Here is a 17,623-nt window from a genome sequence, read left to right as displayed (position 1 = left end):
GTAACACGGATCCATTTGTATAAATTGATGGAGTGCCGTATTCAATGGCTTCGACTGCATTCGCATATGGCAAGGTTTCCATTTCGTCTATGACATCCTCGACTTCGCCTTTGTTTAAGAGATTGGTGTTGATGATGCCATTTTTTGCCAGTTGGCATGCCCTAATTATCTCCTTCAAGACAATGACTTGGTTCATGGTGTTCTGTCCAATTTCCTCGTTTTCTCTGCCGTTGCTTATCTGGTTAATGGAGTCGACAAGTTCATTGGTTTTCCGAATTACATCTCTCGTAGAGTTAAGAAGATTTTCATTGATTTTGTATTGCTCATTGTTATTTCTAACGATGGAGTCTTGGCTTCTGAGCAAATTATTCCAATCCGCTGCGTCAGGGTTTCCGGCTACCCATTTCCATGCTGACCCAATCCAATCTATGGATCTCTTCTGCTTCGTAGCGCAACCTAATTCCTCCAACATTTTCTTGATTTGGCCGATTTGGTACTCAATCATATGCTTCTTTTGGGTTGGTGGCATCCTATTCCCGACCAGTTCAGAAATTTCCTCTGCAATTTTGGCGTAGTCCTGTAGGTTGATAACGTGAACCAACTTGAAGTTTCCATCTATTATCCACGCGTTTCCCACTCGAATGGTCACTATGGGGACGTCATACTGAAAAATCTTTGCTCCCTCCAATGTATATATGGCAAAGCCTGCCAAGATGGTGAAGACTTCTCGTAAAAGCATATCTCTAAAATGTAATAATTGTGTTGATTAGGGGTTAGTAGAAAGGCAAAGCCCTTTTTTTTTTTTTTTTTTTTTTGTATAGTTAATTATTGGTTAGTATATAGTATATATATTTATTTTTGATTGTAGTATCTGATTACATTTTTTTTACAAATTAGTTTATTTTTTGGCCAATGTACATGGGGATATCCCAATTTTCAATTTACTATTATTCTTTATAAGGTGAAGGTCGATTATCTATCATTATAAGAAAGGTAAACAAGAAGTCTCTTAAGCCATGGACAACTTTTTAGTCCTTCAACCGATAGGAATCTTCCCTACTTCATTTTTTATTTTTAACATATTTTACATTAATTTTTGTCTTGGCCATTTATTATAATCATTGAAATCGTAATGTTTCCAGTTTTAGGCATTTGCCATTCATATATCATGATTTTTCTCTTTGAGTAATAGAATGATTTTCCATCAGTATAAGAAAGAACAAAAGGAAGTCTCGTTAAGCCATGGACACCTTTTGAACCTTTCAACGATTCCCTTACCACACTCAGTAATTCATAAATCCAGTGGAAGGAAGTGGAGGATTTTATTTAATTTTTTTCAGATTTTTTATGTGTGCCTTGTGTATCCTTTTACCACTTACCGTGTGAACTGTGACCTATTATCTTTATCTACAATTTCTTTCCTATAAACTGGCTTATTCTTGCCTTGTATGTTTTTAATTCGGACAAAAATAGCATCGCCCTTCCTAAATTTTCTCGGTGGTGAACGTTTCATATTCATGCGTTTATTTTTTTCTTTTGCATTTCTCTTTATAATATTTCTAAGGTCTCTATTTATACTTATACGTGCCTCTATTAATTTGTCAAAGTCTGTTGTATTAAATCTGTTAAAAAATATATCGTTCGGTCTTTTTCCTGTGACTGAATGTATTGTATGGTTATACCTGTCCACCGCAACGTATGTGAGTTCAAGAACGCTAAGCTCCGCCTTTTCTGCCCTTAAACATCTGTAAATTTCATGAAGAGTAGAGTGAAATCGCTCTACTTGGCCATTCACATCGCTGCGTTGTGTTGGAGTTAGGTATATCTTTATACCCAATCTTTCTAGAAAATCTCTAATTAATGGGCTAATGAAACTACTCTCGTTATCCATTACCAGAATTTTCGGAGCGGTAAAAAAATGTAATATTTTCACGAGTTTTTCTCTGATTGTCAGGACTGACCTATCGCTGATGTGAAATACCTTAGCAAACTTTGAAAATTTATCAAGTACTGATATAAATTTGTGACCTTGAATTTCAACTATATCCATATGCAAAATCTCACAAGGCATCGTCGGTATAGGTGTCTCTTGAAATTTTGGTCTTGTAGGTTTCCCATCATATTTATTTGTGTTGCAAATATCACAATTTGCCACGAACTTCCGAATGTATGCAAACATGTGAGGAAAATAATATTTGTCTAATATTTGTTTCTTATTTTCTTTCCTTCCTATGGGCTCTACAATGCTCTTCCTTGAGTATTTCGAATTGTCGGTTTTCGCAGTTAATGTCAGTAACTTTGTTCTGGGCTATCCTGATCTTGTATTTTGAAAAGTGCTCCAAATAGAGACTTTGTAATATCGACAAATAACACTCTGGAATTTTTATACCATTAACCACACCTGGGTTCAATAATTCTTTTAATTTTCGTAGTAGTGTTTCTCGATTCCATTCACGAGACGAAACATAATGACGTATGAAATTCTTGTGTGGTGTTTCATTTGATTGGAGTTCCGGTCCATTTTGTATAATTATCTGGTTTCGGAAAACGTTAATTTGGACTTGCATGTGGGGTATAAGGTCGGAAGCATCCTGATCTGCGCTGTGAGCCGTTGATCCTGTGGATTCAATGTTTTCGTTATCGATCTCCGAAACTATTACTGTACCTTCCGATGCTGTTCTTGTATATTGCGAATCGCCTTCACTAGCAGTATCCGTCGATGTCTCACTGATGTGGTTGACACTTGTTTTTAATCTAGAAAGAGCATCAGCGACGAAGTTTGATCTACCAGACTTGTAGATCAACTCGTGATTATACTCTTCTATACGTGCTTTCCATCGTTTTAACTTGGAGTTAAAGTTCCTATTACCTAATGCGTAGGTAAGTGGTTGATGGTCCGTATATATCTTTATACATTTGGCACCGTATAAGTAATTCCGTAGATTATCAAGCGCCCATACGATAGTCCAGTCAAAATAGACATTGAAAAAGCAAAAATTCCCACAGAGCTGAATTTTGGTGGAGAGCTAGGGTTTGCCATTAGAAGCAACATCCTAAAAGTCCCCATCGATCCCATGTGTGCAAAAATAATTATTCGGGGTCAAAGGTCAAATTTTAAGGGTTTTTTAGGTTTTCGGATTTATTTTTTGAAAACGGTTGATCTAATCAAAAAGCGACTGAAGTAAATATTGTAGACAGGAAAATTATCTACAAATTTGACCTTAATAATTTTTTTCCTAGAAGGAACCATTCTTGAGATATAGCTGTTCTAAAAAACACATGATTTTTATGCACTTATAAGGGAAATATGCACATATTCAAACGAACCGGCTAAAATAAGCGAAGTAATCGGGTCTGTCCCCCAAAAAAAATATACATTTTCTTGAAGAGCGAAATTATAGCTATCTTCTAAAAAAATTCCAACAAAATCGGAGCGTGTTTAGTAGAGTTATTCAATGTTAGAGTCATTTTATGCAAAAATAGCCCATTTAACCCACATGTATAATCGAAAGCCCAACGGGAACGACCCCAACGAAAACTCTCCGATTTTTTTCAAGTTTTGTCCGAAGGTAGGGTTTGTTGCGCTGATTACGGAAATGTATAATTTTCAACGGTTGCGGATCCGGTTCGCCGGTTATTCGACCCGAAAAGCCAAATTTAAAAACCGGTTTAGACCCAGTTCTACTGAACCCATTACTGCAAAGTGGATATCGTTTGAAAGCTTACGGAAGTATCTAACACATAGTGTCGTTACTTTAACCGGTTCGCCTCATAATGTACTTACGCGGCTAATTTTTTATTTGACCTTTAGATCGCGATATCTCGAAAATGGTAAGTCTTTTTTAAGAATCATAAAGACCACTCTTGTAGATAATTATTGAATCTACAACTTTTACTTTAGCCGGCTCTTGCTAAGTCCTACCGTTTTTGAGAAAATTTTAATAAACTGAATAATGCCTCCAAAAATGACCTTTGACCCCGAATAACTTGTTTTGCACACATGGGGTCGATGGGGACTTTTAGGACGTTGCTTCTAATGTCCAACCCTAGCTCTCCACCAAAATTCAGCTTTGTGGGAATTTTTGCTATTTCCCCCTTATACGCATGTCTATTTTGACCGGACTACGATGGCTAGCATCTCTTTCTCGTTAGTTGCATATGCTTCTTCAGTTTTATTGAGTGAACGAGATATATAAGCAATCGGTCTATCTTTGCCTATTTCTCCTTGTGAAAGGACAGCACCTATAGCATAGTTTGATGCATCTGTTGTAAGGTTGAATGCCTTATCAAACTCTGGAAATGCTAGAACCTCCGCTGATGTTAATAGAGTTTTTAACTTTTGAAAAGCTACAAGTGCCTCATCGGTTAAGTCTATAGGAATCTTCCTAGACTGGTTGGCTTTGACTTGTGCATTTTCCCCCCTAGTCATATTTGTCAAAGGTTTCGCTACCTTTGCGTAGTCTTTAACGAACCGTCTATAATACGATGTCATTCCTAAAAATGATTTTAGTTCTTTGAGGTTACTTGGGGGTAAGATATTTTCTATAGCGTTTATCTTCTTCGGATCCGGTTTTATCCCACTCGCGCTCACGATGTATCCTAAAAATTCAACCTCTGTTTGCATAAAGTGAGTTTTTTCAATATTAACTCTCAAATTAGCCTCATCGAGTTTTCCAAAAACTAAGTCAACGTTATTCAGTAGTTCCTTCTCACTATTACCGAACACAATTATGTCATCAATATAGACATAACAAATTTTTCCGATATAGTCCTTTAAAACATCATCGATCATCCTCTGAAAGATTGCATTCTTTAATCCAAAAGGTAATCGTAGAAATTCAAATTTACCATTCATCGTTGAAAATGCAGTTTTCGGTATATCAGAGGGTTTCATTGGAATCTGGTGAAACCCAGAAGTCAAATCTATAGTTGTAAAATATTTGGCATTACCAAGACTTGCCAATATAGCGTTAATGTCGGGTATGGGGTATGTATCTGGTATAGTTACTGCATTAAGTCTCTTATAATCGATGACCAGTCTAAATTGTTTCTCACCGTTTGGTTTAGATTTTTTTGGAACTATCCAAACGGGGGAATTGTAAGGACTTTTGGATGGACGTATTATTCCTTCAGACAACATTTCTTTTATTTGTTTCTCTACTTCTTTCCTCATTGCGGCTAGGTATGGGTAACTTTTAGTATAAATCGGGTCAGGTGTAGTTGTTCGTATCTCCGCTTTTACATTCGTTGAAACTGCTTGACTTTTGTCTATTGGCCCAAATAAATTTCTGTATTTTTCCAGAAGTTGGTTAATTTTTTCTCGAGTACTAACTGGTACCGAATCGTCTAGTACATAATTTAAAGCATTTAGGGGAATTACTATCTTATTTCTGATAAGGAGAATATTCTCCCTTCTATCTATCAATGCATCTAGTTCTTTAAGACAGTCGTCACCTATAATTCGATGAAATGTTGTTAGTCCGGGTAAAATGTAAAAGGTAATTTTGTCTGATATTCCAAACCTGGAAAAAAATGCTCGTTATTTTTTTGGTTATCAGAATTTTTCCACCCGTCGTATTAATTACAATTGGTTTAATTAAGGGTGTACTTCCGGCAGACAGGTCTGGGCTGCAAAAGTTTTTGTTCGAGCCGGTGTCGATCAAAAACTGTAATATTCTATTTTTTCGGTCTACGTATTCTATGTAAGGTAGGCTTGATGGCCTTCCTCCATAAAATTCTGTTCACTCGTCTCGTCATTGACTTCGTCAGACAGTGCTTCCTCACTGATATCATGTGGATCAGGATCTTCACAATTAGCATCTAGGTGAAAAATACGCGGCTGTTTGTCCCTATTATGAATTTCAGATCCATGTCTTTTCTCAGGTTGCCTGGGGCGATTCATGTAATTAACATTCCTTGATTGTGCAGAACGATCCACCTCCATAGGCTCATGCTTGATTTGCGGTTTCTTGGGGTATGGAACTGGCCTATAATTCGGGTTATAGTCATGACTGTTATTCTTTGATTGCCAGTTATTGGCTTTGAAGTTATTGTTCTGCCTGTTGTAATTATTGTAATGTTTGGGTGGTCGAGCTGGTGTAGGTGGAGATGTATCTGTTGGACTGATTGTTGACTGCGAATTCTTATGCGTTCCTGGATGCAAAATATTATTCCTCATTGTTAGATTTTGTAGTTCAAGACAAGCAGAATATGCCTCGGGCAATGTCCTTGGTCTTTGTATGATCACCATTCTGGACAGAGCCGGGGTAAGACCTCGTATAAATATATCTAATGCTCTGTTCCTATGGGTACTTATTAAAGCATTAATAGTTTCTTCGCTATATGATTCACTTTTTATTTTGTTAATTATCAGGGACAACTGGTTATTCACAGTTGAATAGAATTCGTCGACCTTCGACGATCCCTGAGATAGCTGGTTGAGTTGATGCTCCAGCGTCTGGACATCCCTCTTGTCTGCATAATGCAATGATAATATTTTCTTTACATCTTTCCTGTCACTGTCGAAGATGTTGTAGGACACCAGTGCCGTGTCCGCTTCTCCAATAACTTTTTGCCTAATACTTTGCATGATTGTCTTATATATTGGCTTATCCTTTACGATCTCGAAGTCCTTTAGGACCATCTCCACAGAGTGGACCCAAGAGACATAATGAAGCGGGTTACCGTCAAAAGTGCGCAACTCTTTGACACTATCCGGTAGCCGACATATTGACTTAAGGTCTTCCTCAGTTCTAGGAACTGCTAATGTATACACCGCTTCCTCAGTGTTTGGGGTTCCATTTTGCCTTAGCCGTTCTAACTCGTCAAGTCTCCTATTTAATTCCGTCATATCATTTGATTGTTCAAGTCTCCCTAGTCTATTCTCTACTAACTTGACCTGTTCTAAAAGCCTATTGACCGCCTCCGTAAGGGTTGTCAAAGTCGTTCTCATTTCCTCCATTATTGTCACAAATTGGAATGGTAAAAGGACTCACCTGGTTATACGGCTTGTTTCGTTTTTGAACACTCTCACTTCACTTCTCACTTTATAGGATTTTTTATTTAAGATTTATTTTCTTTTCTTTGGATTCTATTTGAAAAAATTTTAAGGATTTCTTCCTTTTCTTTATTTCTTTCTTTCCTTTTTGGAATATTTTCTTTCTTTTCTTTTACAATTTGTTTAAGGATTTTTTTTTTCTTTTTTGTTTGGTATTTTTGATTTATATTTTATTCTTTCTTTCCTATTTAAGGATATTTCTTTCCTTTGTGGAATATTTTTCTTTCTTTTTTTTCAATTTTCTAAAGGATTTTTATTCCTTTTTTGTGTAGTATTTTTGATTTTTATATTTTATTCTTTTTTCCGTTTAAGGATATGTATTTTTTTGCTCGTTGAGCCTTAGTTACGCGACGCGACGCGATCGACTGGATATCCTTTGTTATCCTCGCGGAAGGTCCGTATTTTTCCTTTTTGGAAAACCGCTTTTATGCTCACGGTAACCTACTCTGGTACGGGTAGCTTCACATTCACTCCGGTAACCTTCTGTGATATTTTAGGGTTAATTGATCACCAGGAATACCGGTTTGGCGAAGGAGGATAACTAACAATGATTCTGGAGGGTCCCGTAGGATTCGCAGAATTTTTTGTTATTTTAAGGATCCCGCTTTTTTACACTTTTCACTTTTGTAGCGGTGTCCCTGCTCGGGCGCCAGTTAAGAATTTCCAGTCGAGTTAAATTAAAAAAATATATTTCAAAGGCAAACCACGGTGCCTGTTTCTATTAGTAAAACACTGAAGTTATCACTTTTAATTCACTTTATTAATTTACTTGACACTTATATTATTACTTTGAATTACTTGACACTTAAATTATAAGACAACGTTTACAATCGACTGCGTAACTAAGACTAACTTCTGTATTCGATTAATGTCTTCAGCAGAACTCCCAATCGATGGTATTGCATATATTTTGAGTCGTGGGAAATGCATGATCAGGGAATAGTGTAATTGGGCCGGATGCGCGTGCAATGCTTGGTCAGTGGTTTTAGCTGGTCGTAAGTAAAGGTGAATGGAACTATGCTTTTGATGATGGTATGAGTTGGGCGCGTGCAGAAGTAATATGCTGATTCGAACAATTATAATTGGTCGGCAGTGTCGACTACGTTCTTAACTATAATAATAATAATAATAATAATAATAATAATAATAATAATAATAATAATAATAATAATAATAATAATAATAATAATAATAATAAAGTTAAGAGTTTTTATTCGTAATATCGAAATAAAAAAAACACTCCGTCAACAGACGGAAAATTAATTACACCGTTTTTGAATTTCACAAGTTTATTTAAAATTACAAAAAGGATTTTTAATTTCACAATCAGTATATGAATCACAATTATTTCACAATCAGTATATTAAGTATAAAATTAGAACTAAACACGCACGACTCCCGAACAACACTGCCGTTTCCAAATTCTCCTTCTTAGCTTTAAGTCTCCATATCTTGGCAGCGACGCCGTTATTACTCTACCAAATATGTTTCCCACAGGTGAATTATGTTGACAATGCAACTCGTGTTAAAGTTGAGTGCCTGTGGGAACATATCATGTTGCATTTTCGCAATACTCCGTAATTGCTTACTCGGCAACACGTGTAGCAGAAAAGTATCGCAAGACAGTGGCTCGTGAAGACTGCAGTGTGTTAACTCCTCCCCATTTAAAGATCTGCGTCCCGCAGATTCGGATTTGAGGACGAAGTTTGTTGTAGTATTCGCAGGTTGAGTTTAGGGAGGTCGGTCTTTGTTGTCAATTTCCTCCAGATTATGAAAATTAGGCCCATTAATAGGAACAGGGCCAATGATCCAGATGTCATAAACCATGAAGTTTTTTCCTTTAGGTACCCCAATAACTGTATATTTGTTGAAGCCATTTCATGGATGAGATTAAGGTTTACTGACAGGCTCTTCTTTGTGATGGTGGTAAGTACAGGTGGGAGAACTTGCACTCCTGAACTGGCTATACTCCAATATAATTTATTGTCGATCGTCAAGGATTCATTTTCCATTTGTAAAATGAAGGAGCCATGGGACGTTCCGTTAGACCAAATGCTACCATTAAAGTTGTCCAGGAATAATGTGTCTTCTTTGAGTAGTTCTATCCTTGATTCCCCACCAGTTACATAGCGGCAAGCTGTTTGACCACCCTTCAAAAGTCGTGGTAAGCAATCGTCCTCTGGCAACAGATCAAGCATTTCCTTGTTGCAAACCATGGCTGTGCTTAAACGTAGACAATTGCCCTTGATACCATAGGTTTCGTCCTTGTTCATCAGTATGGTTTTATAATTTAGATCCACTTTCTGACCCTTTTTTAAGACTGCTCGTACGATCAGGTGGTTGAATTTGGTTTCCTCTACTTTTGGCATCGACAGTATGTAGAGCAGGGTAGTACCATTGGTGTAAATAGAAGGTTCGCTATATTCAATGGCTTCAATAAAATTACTATAAGGAAGAACTTCTATTTCACCTATTAATTGATTTATCTCTTCTTTGTGCAATAGGTTGCTATTTACAACTTTAGCCTTGGCCATTTGGCAAGCTAAGACTAATTCGCCCACTTCATCCTTCAGAATCATAACCTTGTGTTGTAACTCTTGTGAAAACTTGGCCTGAATGCTGTGTCCCAGAATATCATTTGTTGTAGTAACAGCTCCATTAAGGGTTCGCAAGATCTCTTGAGTTTTCATGGAAATTTCGGAGTTGATTTTGTATTGCTGGTTGTTATTAGAAATAATTGTGTCTTGACTTCGCAGAATCTCATCCCAATCTGATGCATCAGGCGAGCCAGCTATCCATTTCCACGCGGAACCGATCCAGTTAATTGAGCGTTTAAATCTCTCGACTTTAGGTCCCTTTAGTTCATCAAGTTGAATTTGAATTCTTTCCAGGTGAAAGTTGATAACATCCTTGATGCCGGTTGTCTCATTCATCTTATCGTTTTCGTCCTTTAATCGATTTAATATATTCTCATAACGTTTTAAGTCGATGTTATGAATTAATTTGAAGTGTCCATTGATCATCCAGCCATAGTCATCACGAATAGTTAGAAGAGGAGAGTCCAGATTAAATACGACATATGCTTGTGCGGTTGCACAGAGGCATAACCTAAGAAATAATTATAGTCTAATGGCTTAAGTCTATCGTATCAATTAAAACATAAAAGTGTTCAAAATAGGAAAATGTTACGTTACGTAAATAAATCTTATTTCATAGAAAAATTTAAACACATTAAAGTATGAAAATTATAGCAAATTATTCGAATAATAATGTATTCTAATCCTTCTAATTCTAATCCCTCAATAACAATATTAAATTTTACTGTTGGAACTCCAATATATTCGTAAGGCTACAAATTTAAGAATATAAATTGGTGTAAATTTTTGAAAATGAATCAGAAATTACATTTAGTAATTGTTTGGTATTTGATGTTTCAAATCTAATTATTCAATAGTGTATTTTAATATTGAAATGTAATAAAGAAAAGTTAGCCTTTCACAATTTATATTGTAAGAGAAATTATCAAATGTTTCTATTTTAATGTGTTAGTAGTTAGTTAATTGGAGTGAGAGGATTTCGGGAAGGCGGAAAAGTTTCTATTGAATGAAACTATGAGCGGGATATTTGTTAGTAAGGGTTAGTAGGCTTTTTCCTTTTTTTTATTTTGACCCTTTGGGTTCCTTTTTGTTTTGTTTTTTTTATATTTTGTATTTGTGACCCGATGGGTTCCTTTTTTTATTTTGTACTTGTGACCCTTTGGGTTCCTTTTTGTTTTGTTTTTTTTTTTTATATTTTGTATTTGTGACCCGATGGGTTCCTTTTATTTGTAATAATGTATATTTGTGACCCGATGGGTTCCTTTTATTTATTTTTTTCTTTTTGAGGTATGTCACCGTACTTCCAACAAAGCATGACTAAATGTACAATGTCACTACCTATGCCTCTCAACCTTATGCCATTGCTGAGCTGCCAGGCCATTGACATTGTCATTACTTGCAGAGGCTTTTAGTTCACTTTCGGGTGCAGTTCCAATTGTTTGTATAAGAATTTCTTTATCTTTCGATTTTGTTCTTCATACATTTTTATGTAAAATAATGTGAATTCATAAAATTTTAACATGGAAAGGATTCTAAGGATTTAACTTTCAAGAATTTGATATCGTTTAATATGAGCGTTGCTTAGCATGTTTCTCGAGCTTGCCATGGGGAGATCGTAGTATTCCGTTTTAGTCGAGGACAGGCATGCCTTCCCCAACCTACTAAGGTACGATTTATCTCGCTTACAGGCATGCTCTTGTTAAGCTAAGCAACCTCGATCGAAATTTCTGTTAGTTTTTTTTTTTTTTTTTTTTTTTTTTTTGGCTAGAAGATCTTGGCAGAATTTCGTTTCTAATGTGATTTTTATGAATTCTTCGACCACTTTCGGTTGACACAGTAACCTTATTATCTTTTAAAATCCTTTCTTTCACGTAAAGAGGTTTCTGTTTACCCTTCCTCTGTCTGTAAGCTACATAGACTGTTTGCCCTTTTTTGAATTTTCTTGGGCTTTTGCGGTTAGCATTATGCCGCTCTAGCTGAAGTTTTTGTACTCTTTTCAATTCCGTGGAGAGGTCGTTATTGATTTTTTGCTTGAAGTTTAAGAGCTTCTGAAAGTTGATCCTTTCGGATCTATTAAAAAAATACGTCATTCGGTTTTCTCTTAGTGGTTGTATGTACTGTGTCATTGTATCGATCCACTGCAATATTTAACAGCTCTCTTAGCTTGAGGTCTTTATACTCAGCTTTTAGACAACGATAAATTTCCAAGACTGTTGAATGGAATCTTTCTACCTGACCGTTCACCTCACTGCGTTGCGTTGGTGTGCGGTACAGCTGGATTCCCAAAATTTTAATGAAATTTTGAATTATAGGACTCAGAAAAGCACTTTCATTATCTGTAACTAAAACTTTTGGAGCCGTGAAATAATGCAGTAGTTTTATAATTTTTTCACGCAAAGGCAACGTCGATCGATTTTTAATATGGAAGAGTTTGGCAAATTTGGAAAATTTGTCTAAACATGAAATGAATTTTTCGCCCTGAATTTCAAAAATGTCTATATGAAGGATTTCGCAGGGGTATGACGGTATCGGGGTGGCTTGTAACAGAGGCACGGATGGATGCCTGTCGTATTTATTTAGCTTGCAAATTTCACACGTTGCCACGAATTTCCGGATCAGGCTGCTCATTCTGGGGAAATAATATTTTTCCAAAATTTGCTGCCTGTTTTCAGCAATATTTCGGTGAGCTCTTTTATGTTCTTTGGCAATTATCTCAAGAATATTGTCAATGTTCCTTAGATCCTCAACAGTTCTCTGTGTAATTCTTACTTTGTATTTTGAAAAATGATCACGAAACACTTCTTGAAGAATTGATAGTTTTTCCTCTGGCATTTTAATTCCATTAAGTATGTTTGGTCTGAGTTTTTCTTTCAGTATTTTTGTCAGCTCTTCCCTGCAAAGACTATTGACGGGGATATAGTGGCGTGTGTATCCAGGATGCGGTTCTTCATAGGCGTATGTACTTCCGCTAAAGATCAGTTGGTTTCGAAAGACGTTAATGGGGGCTTCCACGTGTGGTATAAATTCTGAACTATCTTCTTCTGCGCTATGCATTGTTGCTACAGTATCACTGTCCCTTGGTTCGTTGTCAAATGCCTGATTCTCGTCGCGACCCTCGAATGCCGATTCTGTTGCTGAATCGCTCGGAACTCCTTCCGAAGCGGTTTCGGTTCTTGAGTCGGCACCCTCGCTAGCAGTATCTGTTCCTGAAGTTAGATGGTTGATTTGGGTTTTCAGACGTGATAATGCATCAGCCACGTGATTTGATTTACCTGGCTTGTAAATCAATTCGTGGCTATATTCCTCAATGCGAGCCTTCCATCTTTTCAATTTCGCGTTGAAATTCCGGTTACCCAAAGCATAGGTAAGCGATTGATGGTCTGTATAAATTTTAATCTTTTTTGCGCCGTAAAGATAGTTTCGGAGTCGAGTACCCAAACGATAGCAAAAATTTACCTTAAATTTGATATAGCTTGAGATTTCTTTTAACAAATTTGTATTAACAAATATTTCCTTAATGCGGATAAAAGAATAAAAAGTATTTCGAATACGAGATAAGCAAACAATCGGTAGCAAAAATAATATATTAAAAACCTTTTTTCTAAAAATTCATTACTTAAAACATTAGCGGTCTTGTAAGAATGACTCGCCTTACCTCCAACAACATATAGAGGTAGAATAATAGTATGTTAAAACAGTCGGCAATAGTTATGAATATAACGTTTTTATTTATATTTCGTGGAAAAACTCAATTTGACTTATGTATCTTTAATTGGAGAACCAATTGGAGTTCGGGAGTGGATCGTGATAGTCTGAATCTTAATATAAACTCATTAAATAAGTGTCATTGGAATAGAAGTGTTAAATTAGTGTCATTGAAAAAATAATTCCTTTCCGTCTACTCTCTGAGACATGCCTGCGACCCCACTATTGAGCGTGTTCAGGGCTTGAGTGTTTTGCACATTCATTTGCTCAATACTACCCAGGCGTACCTCTACGCTCCGGATATTACTTATTAGGGCGTTTACAGCACCCGACAATTCAGTAACTGACTTCTTTAAATCTTCCATTGTAATAGTACTTACGTGAAAATTAAGAGTTTCATATGCAGGATATTTTTATTTTTTTCTTTTTTTAAATATTTTTAATATTTTTTCAATATTTTTATTTTTAAAAATTTTCACCCTCTTTTAATTTTGAATATTTTCACCTTTTCAATATTTTATTTTTTAAATATATTTAATTTTTTTCAATATTTTTTAAATATTTTCAATATTTTTATTTTGATTATTTTCACTTTCTCAATATTTTATTTTTTAAATATTTTAAACTTTTCCAATATTTTTATATTTTAAATATTTTCAAAAAAAAATTTTTATTTTAAGTATTCTCACTTTTTCAATATATTGTTTCTTCAATGTTTTTTTAATATTTTTAAGTTTTCTTCAATTTTTCTTTTTATTTTTTAAGGACCTTTTGCAGGGTCCCTGCTCGGGCGCCAGTTAAGAGTTTTTATTCGTAATATCGAAATAAAAAAAAACACTCCGTCAACAGACGGAAAATTAATTACACCGTTTTTGAATTTCACAAGTTTATTTAAAATTACAAAAAGGATTTTTAATTTCACAATCAGTATATGAATCACAATTATTTCACAATCAGTATATTAAGTATAAAATTAGAACTAAACACGCACGACTCTCGAACAACACTGCCGTTTCCCAATTCTCCTTCTTAGCTTTAAGTCTCCATATCTTGGCAGCGACGCCGTTATTACTCTACCAAATATGTTTCCCACAGGTGAATTATGTTGACAATGCAACTCGTGTTAAAGTTGAGTGCCTGTGGGAACATATCATGTTGCATTTTCGCAATACTCCGTAATTGCTTACTCGGCAACACGTGTAGCAGAAAAGTATCGCAAGACAGTGGCTCGTGAAGACTGCAGTGTGTTAACTATAATAATAATAATAATAATAATAATAATAATAATAATAATAATAATAATAATAATAATAATAATAATAATAATAATAATAATAATAATAATAATAATAATAATAATAATAATAATAATAATAATAATAATAATAATAATAATAATAATAATAATAATAATAATAATAATAATAATAATAATAATAATAATAATAATAATAATAATAATAATAATAATAATAATAATAATAATAATAATAATAATAATAATAATAATAATAATAATAATAATAATAATAATAATAATAATAATAATAATAATAATAATAATAATAATAATAATAATAATAATAATAATAATAATAATAATAATAATAATAATAATAATAATAATAATAATAATAATAATAATAATAATAATAATAATAATAATAATAATAATAATAATAATAATAATAATAATAATAATAATAATAATAATAATAATAATAATAATAATAATAATAATAATAATAATAATAATAATAATAATAATAATAATAATAATAATAATAATAATAATAATAATAATAATAATAATAATAATAATAATAATAATAATAATAATAATAATAATAATAATAATAATAATAATAATAATAATAATAATAATAATAATAATAATAATAATAATAATAATAATAATAATAATAATAATAATAATAATAATAATAATAATAATAATAATAATAATAATAATAATAATAATAATAATAATAATAATAATAATAATAATAATAATAATAATAATAATAATAATAATAATAATAATAATAATAATAATAATAATAATAATAATAATAATAATAATAATAATAATAATAATAATAATAATAATAATAATAATAATAATAATAATAATAATAATAATAATAATAATAATAATAATAATAATAATAATAATAATAATAATAATAATAATAATAATAATAATAATAATAATAATAATAATAATAATAATAATAATAATAATAATAATAATAATAATAATAATAATAATAATAATAATAATAATAATAATAATAATAATAATAATAATAATAATAATACAGTTATGAAGTGTCCGTTTTTGATGAAATATTTTGTCCCCCGAATAGGATCCTTTTAAATGAAAACCCGTTCAAATTCAGACTTCGTTATAAACTTTATTTCGTTGCAACAGCAACTTCTATTAATGCAATACCAAAAAAGACTGAAGACAAAGTTATAATAATATTAATTTATAATTAAATGAAACTGCTGCGCTGCTTAGCTGGGCTGGCTGATGGCTGCGTAGGCATATTGGCTGGATGACACATATCATATCGTTGCTTGGTTGGTTGGCTAGCACATATCGTATTGTTGGTTGGTTGGTTGGCACATATCATATTACTGTCTGGCTAGTTATGCTCGTGGACTACGTCAGCGAGTTTTAGTGGGAATGAATTTTTGGCGGCAATAGTTTTAAGGCTCGTGGACTACGTCAGCGAGTTTTAGTGGGAATGAATTTATGGTGGAAATACTTTTTAGGCTCGTGGACTTCGTCAGCATTTATGGTGAGAATAAATTGTGGTGGCAATGATTTTTAGGCGCGTGGACTTCGTCTGCAATTTTGATGATAACGGTCGTTAGCAGTTATTGTATGTCGCTAACTATAATAATAATAATAATAATAATAATAATAATAATAATAATAATAATAATAATAATAATAATAATAATAATAATAATAATAATAATAATAATAATAATAATAATAATAATAATAATAATAATAATAATAATAATAATAATAATAATAATAATAATAATAATAATAATAATAATAATAATAATAATAATAATAATAATAAAGTTAACAAATCCCCTTTTTCTTATTTTTCAATTGAATAACCTTCCTTGATAAATTCCGTTCCGACCAATTAAAATAACTTTATTTCAAAATCATTATAAACTTTATTCTGCTCAATGAGCAAGCTTCATTCTTAACAACCCAAACAAGACTAATTCTACAGTACAAAATACAATCATTTTATCATTAAAGTTTCTAACTACATTGTTGAGTCGGCATATTCCATTTCTCGCTGCTTCATGTGAATCGTTGGTTGTTTGCTTTCTCGTCGTTGGTGGTGGCGATGGTTGGTTGTCCGTTGCATCAACCGCTCACTGAAGGCTCGTGGCCTGAGTCAGCACTTAATACAGTGGAGCTAACTTGTTGATGGAAATGTAGTTGATGGCGATTGTTGGTTGTCCGTTTCATTGATTGTTGACTGAAGGCTCGTGGCCTGAGTCAGCACTTAATACAGTGGAGTAATGTAGTTGATATCGATTGTTGGTTGTCCGTTTCATTGATTAATACAGAGGAGTTAACTCCTCCCTTGCCAAAAAATCTGCGTCCCGCAGATTGGGGTTGCGCTATTTGCTCATTAATCACTTGTAACGGGGGGAGACGTATCCGAGAGTAAAGGGCTTACCAGCTCAAGTAACCAATTCTTCCTTGGGATTTAGCCGGGTGTTTTCCAACATCGCTAGAGTGTGATTTGGTAGATGTCCATACTCCTCCAGATTAATTACGTGAACAAGATTGAACCGTCCATCAATCAGCCATTCTTGCCGTTTTTGAATGTTACCAACGTGGCATTGTACTCAAAAAAATGTGTAGGCTAGCCAATAAGGTCAACCAAGTGAGACTGAAATGATAAGACTCTTTGTTTCTAATTCTAATGTTAGTATTATTAGTGACTTAACCACTAGGTTAGATTAGGTTATTGCGTTAAGATCAAGCAAAATTAAAGTGTTACAGTTCTTCTAGTTGATTATTGAATTATGGTTATCCAATTAGTTTTACAACACAATGAGTTAATATTGTAAATTATGAATTAGTTTTTACTCTACTTGGTTTAGTATTTATCTGATCAGATTTTCTAAATGTTTTATTATTAGACCATTGTACAATTTTTTGGATATCCTCTATGTTTGTATTTAGAATACTTCCTGAGCAGAAGGCCGATTA

General features: G+C 33.4%; 1 protein-coding gene across 3 annotated transcripts in view; it reads left to right on the top strand.

Moving 5' to 3' along the window:
* disp (RND transporter family member dispatched) overlaps positions 1–17,623 on the top strand; it is a 258,859-nt gene that overhangs the window by 92,177 nt on the left and 149,059 nt on the right. The window lies entirely within an intron of this gene.

The sequence above is a fragment of the Musca autumnalis genome, unplaced genomic scaffold (genome assembly GCF_047663935.1).
Source record: "Musca autumnalis isolate F117 unplaced genomic scaffold, ASM4766393v1 scaffold_1, whole genome shotgun sequence".
Classification (NCBI taxonomy): domain Eukaryota; kingdom Metazoa; phylum Arthropoda; class Insecta; order Diptera; family Muscidae; genus Musca; species Musca autumnalis.
The sequence above is the reverse complement of the archived record's forward strand: the minus strand, read 5'-3'. Positions and strand labels throughout refer to the sequence as shown.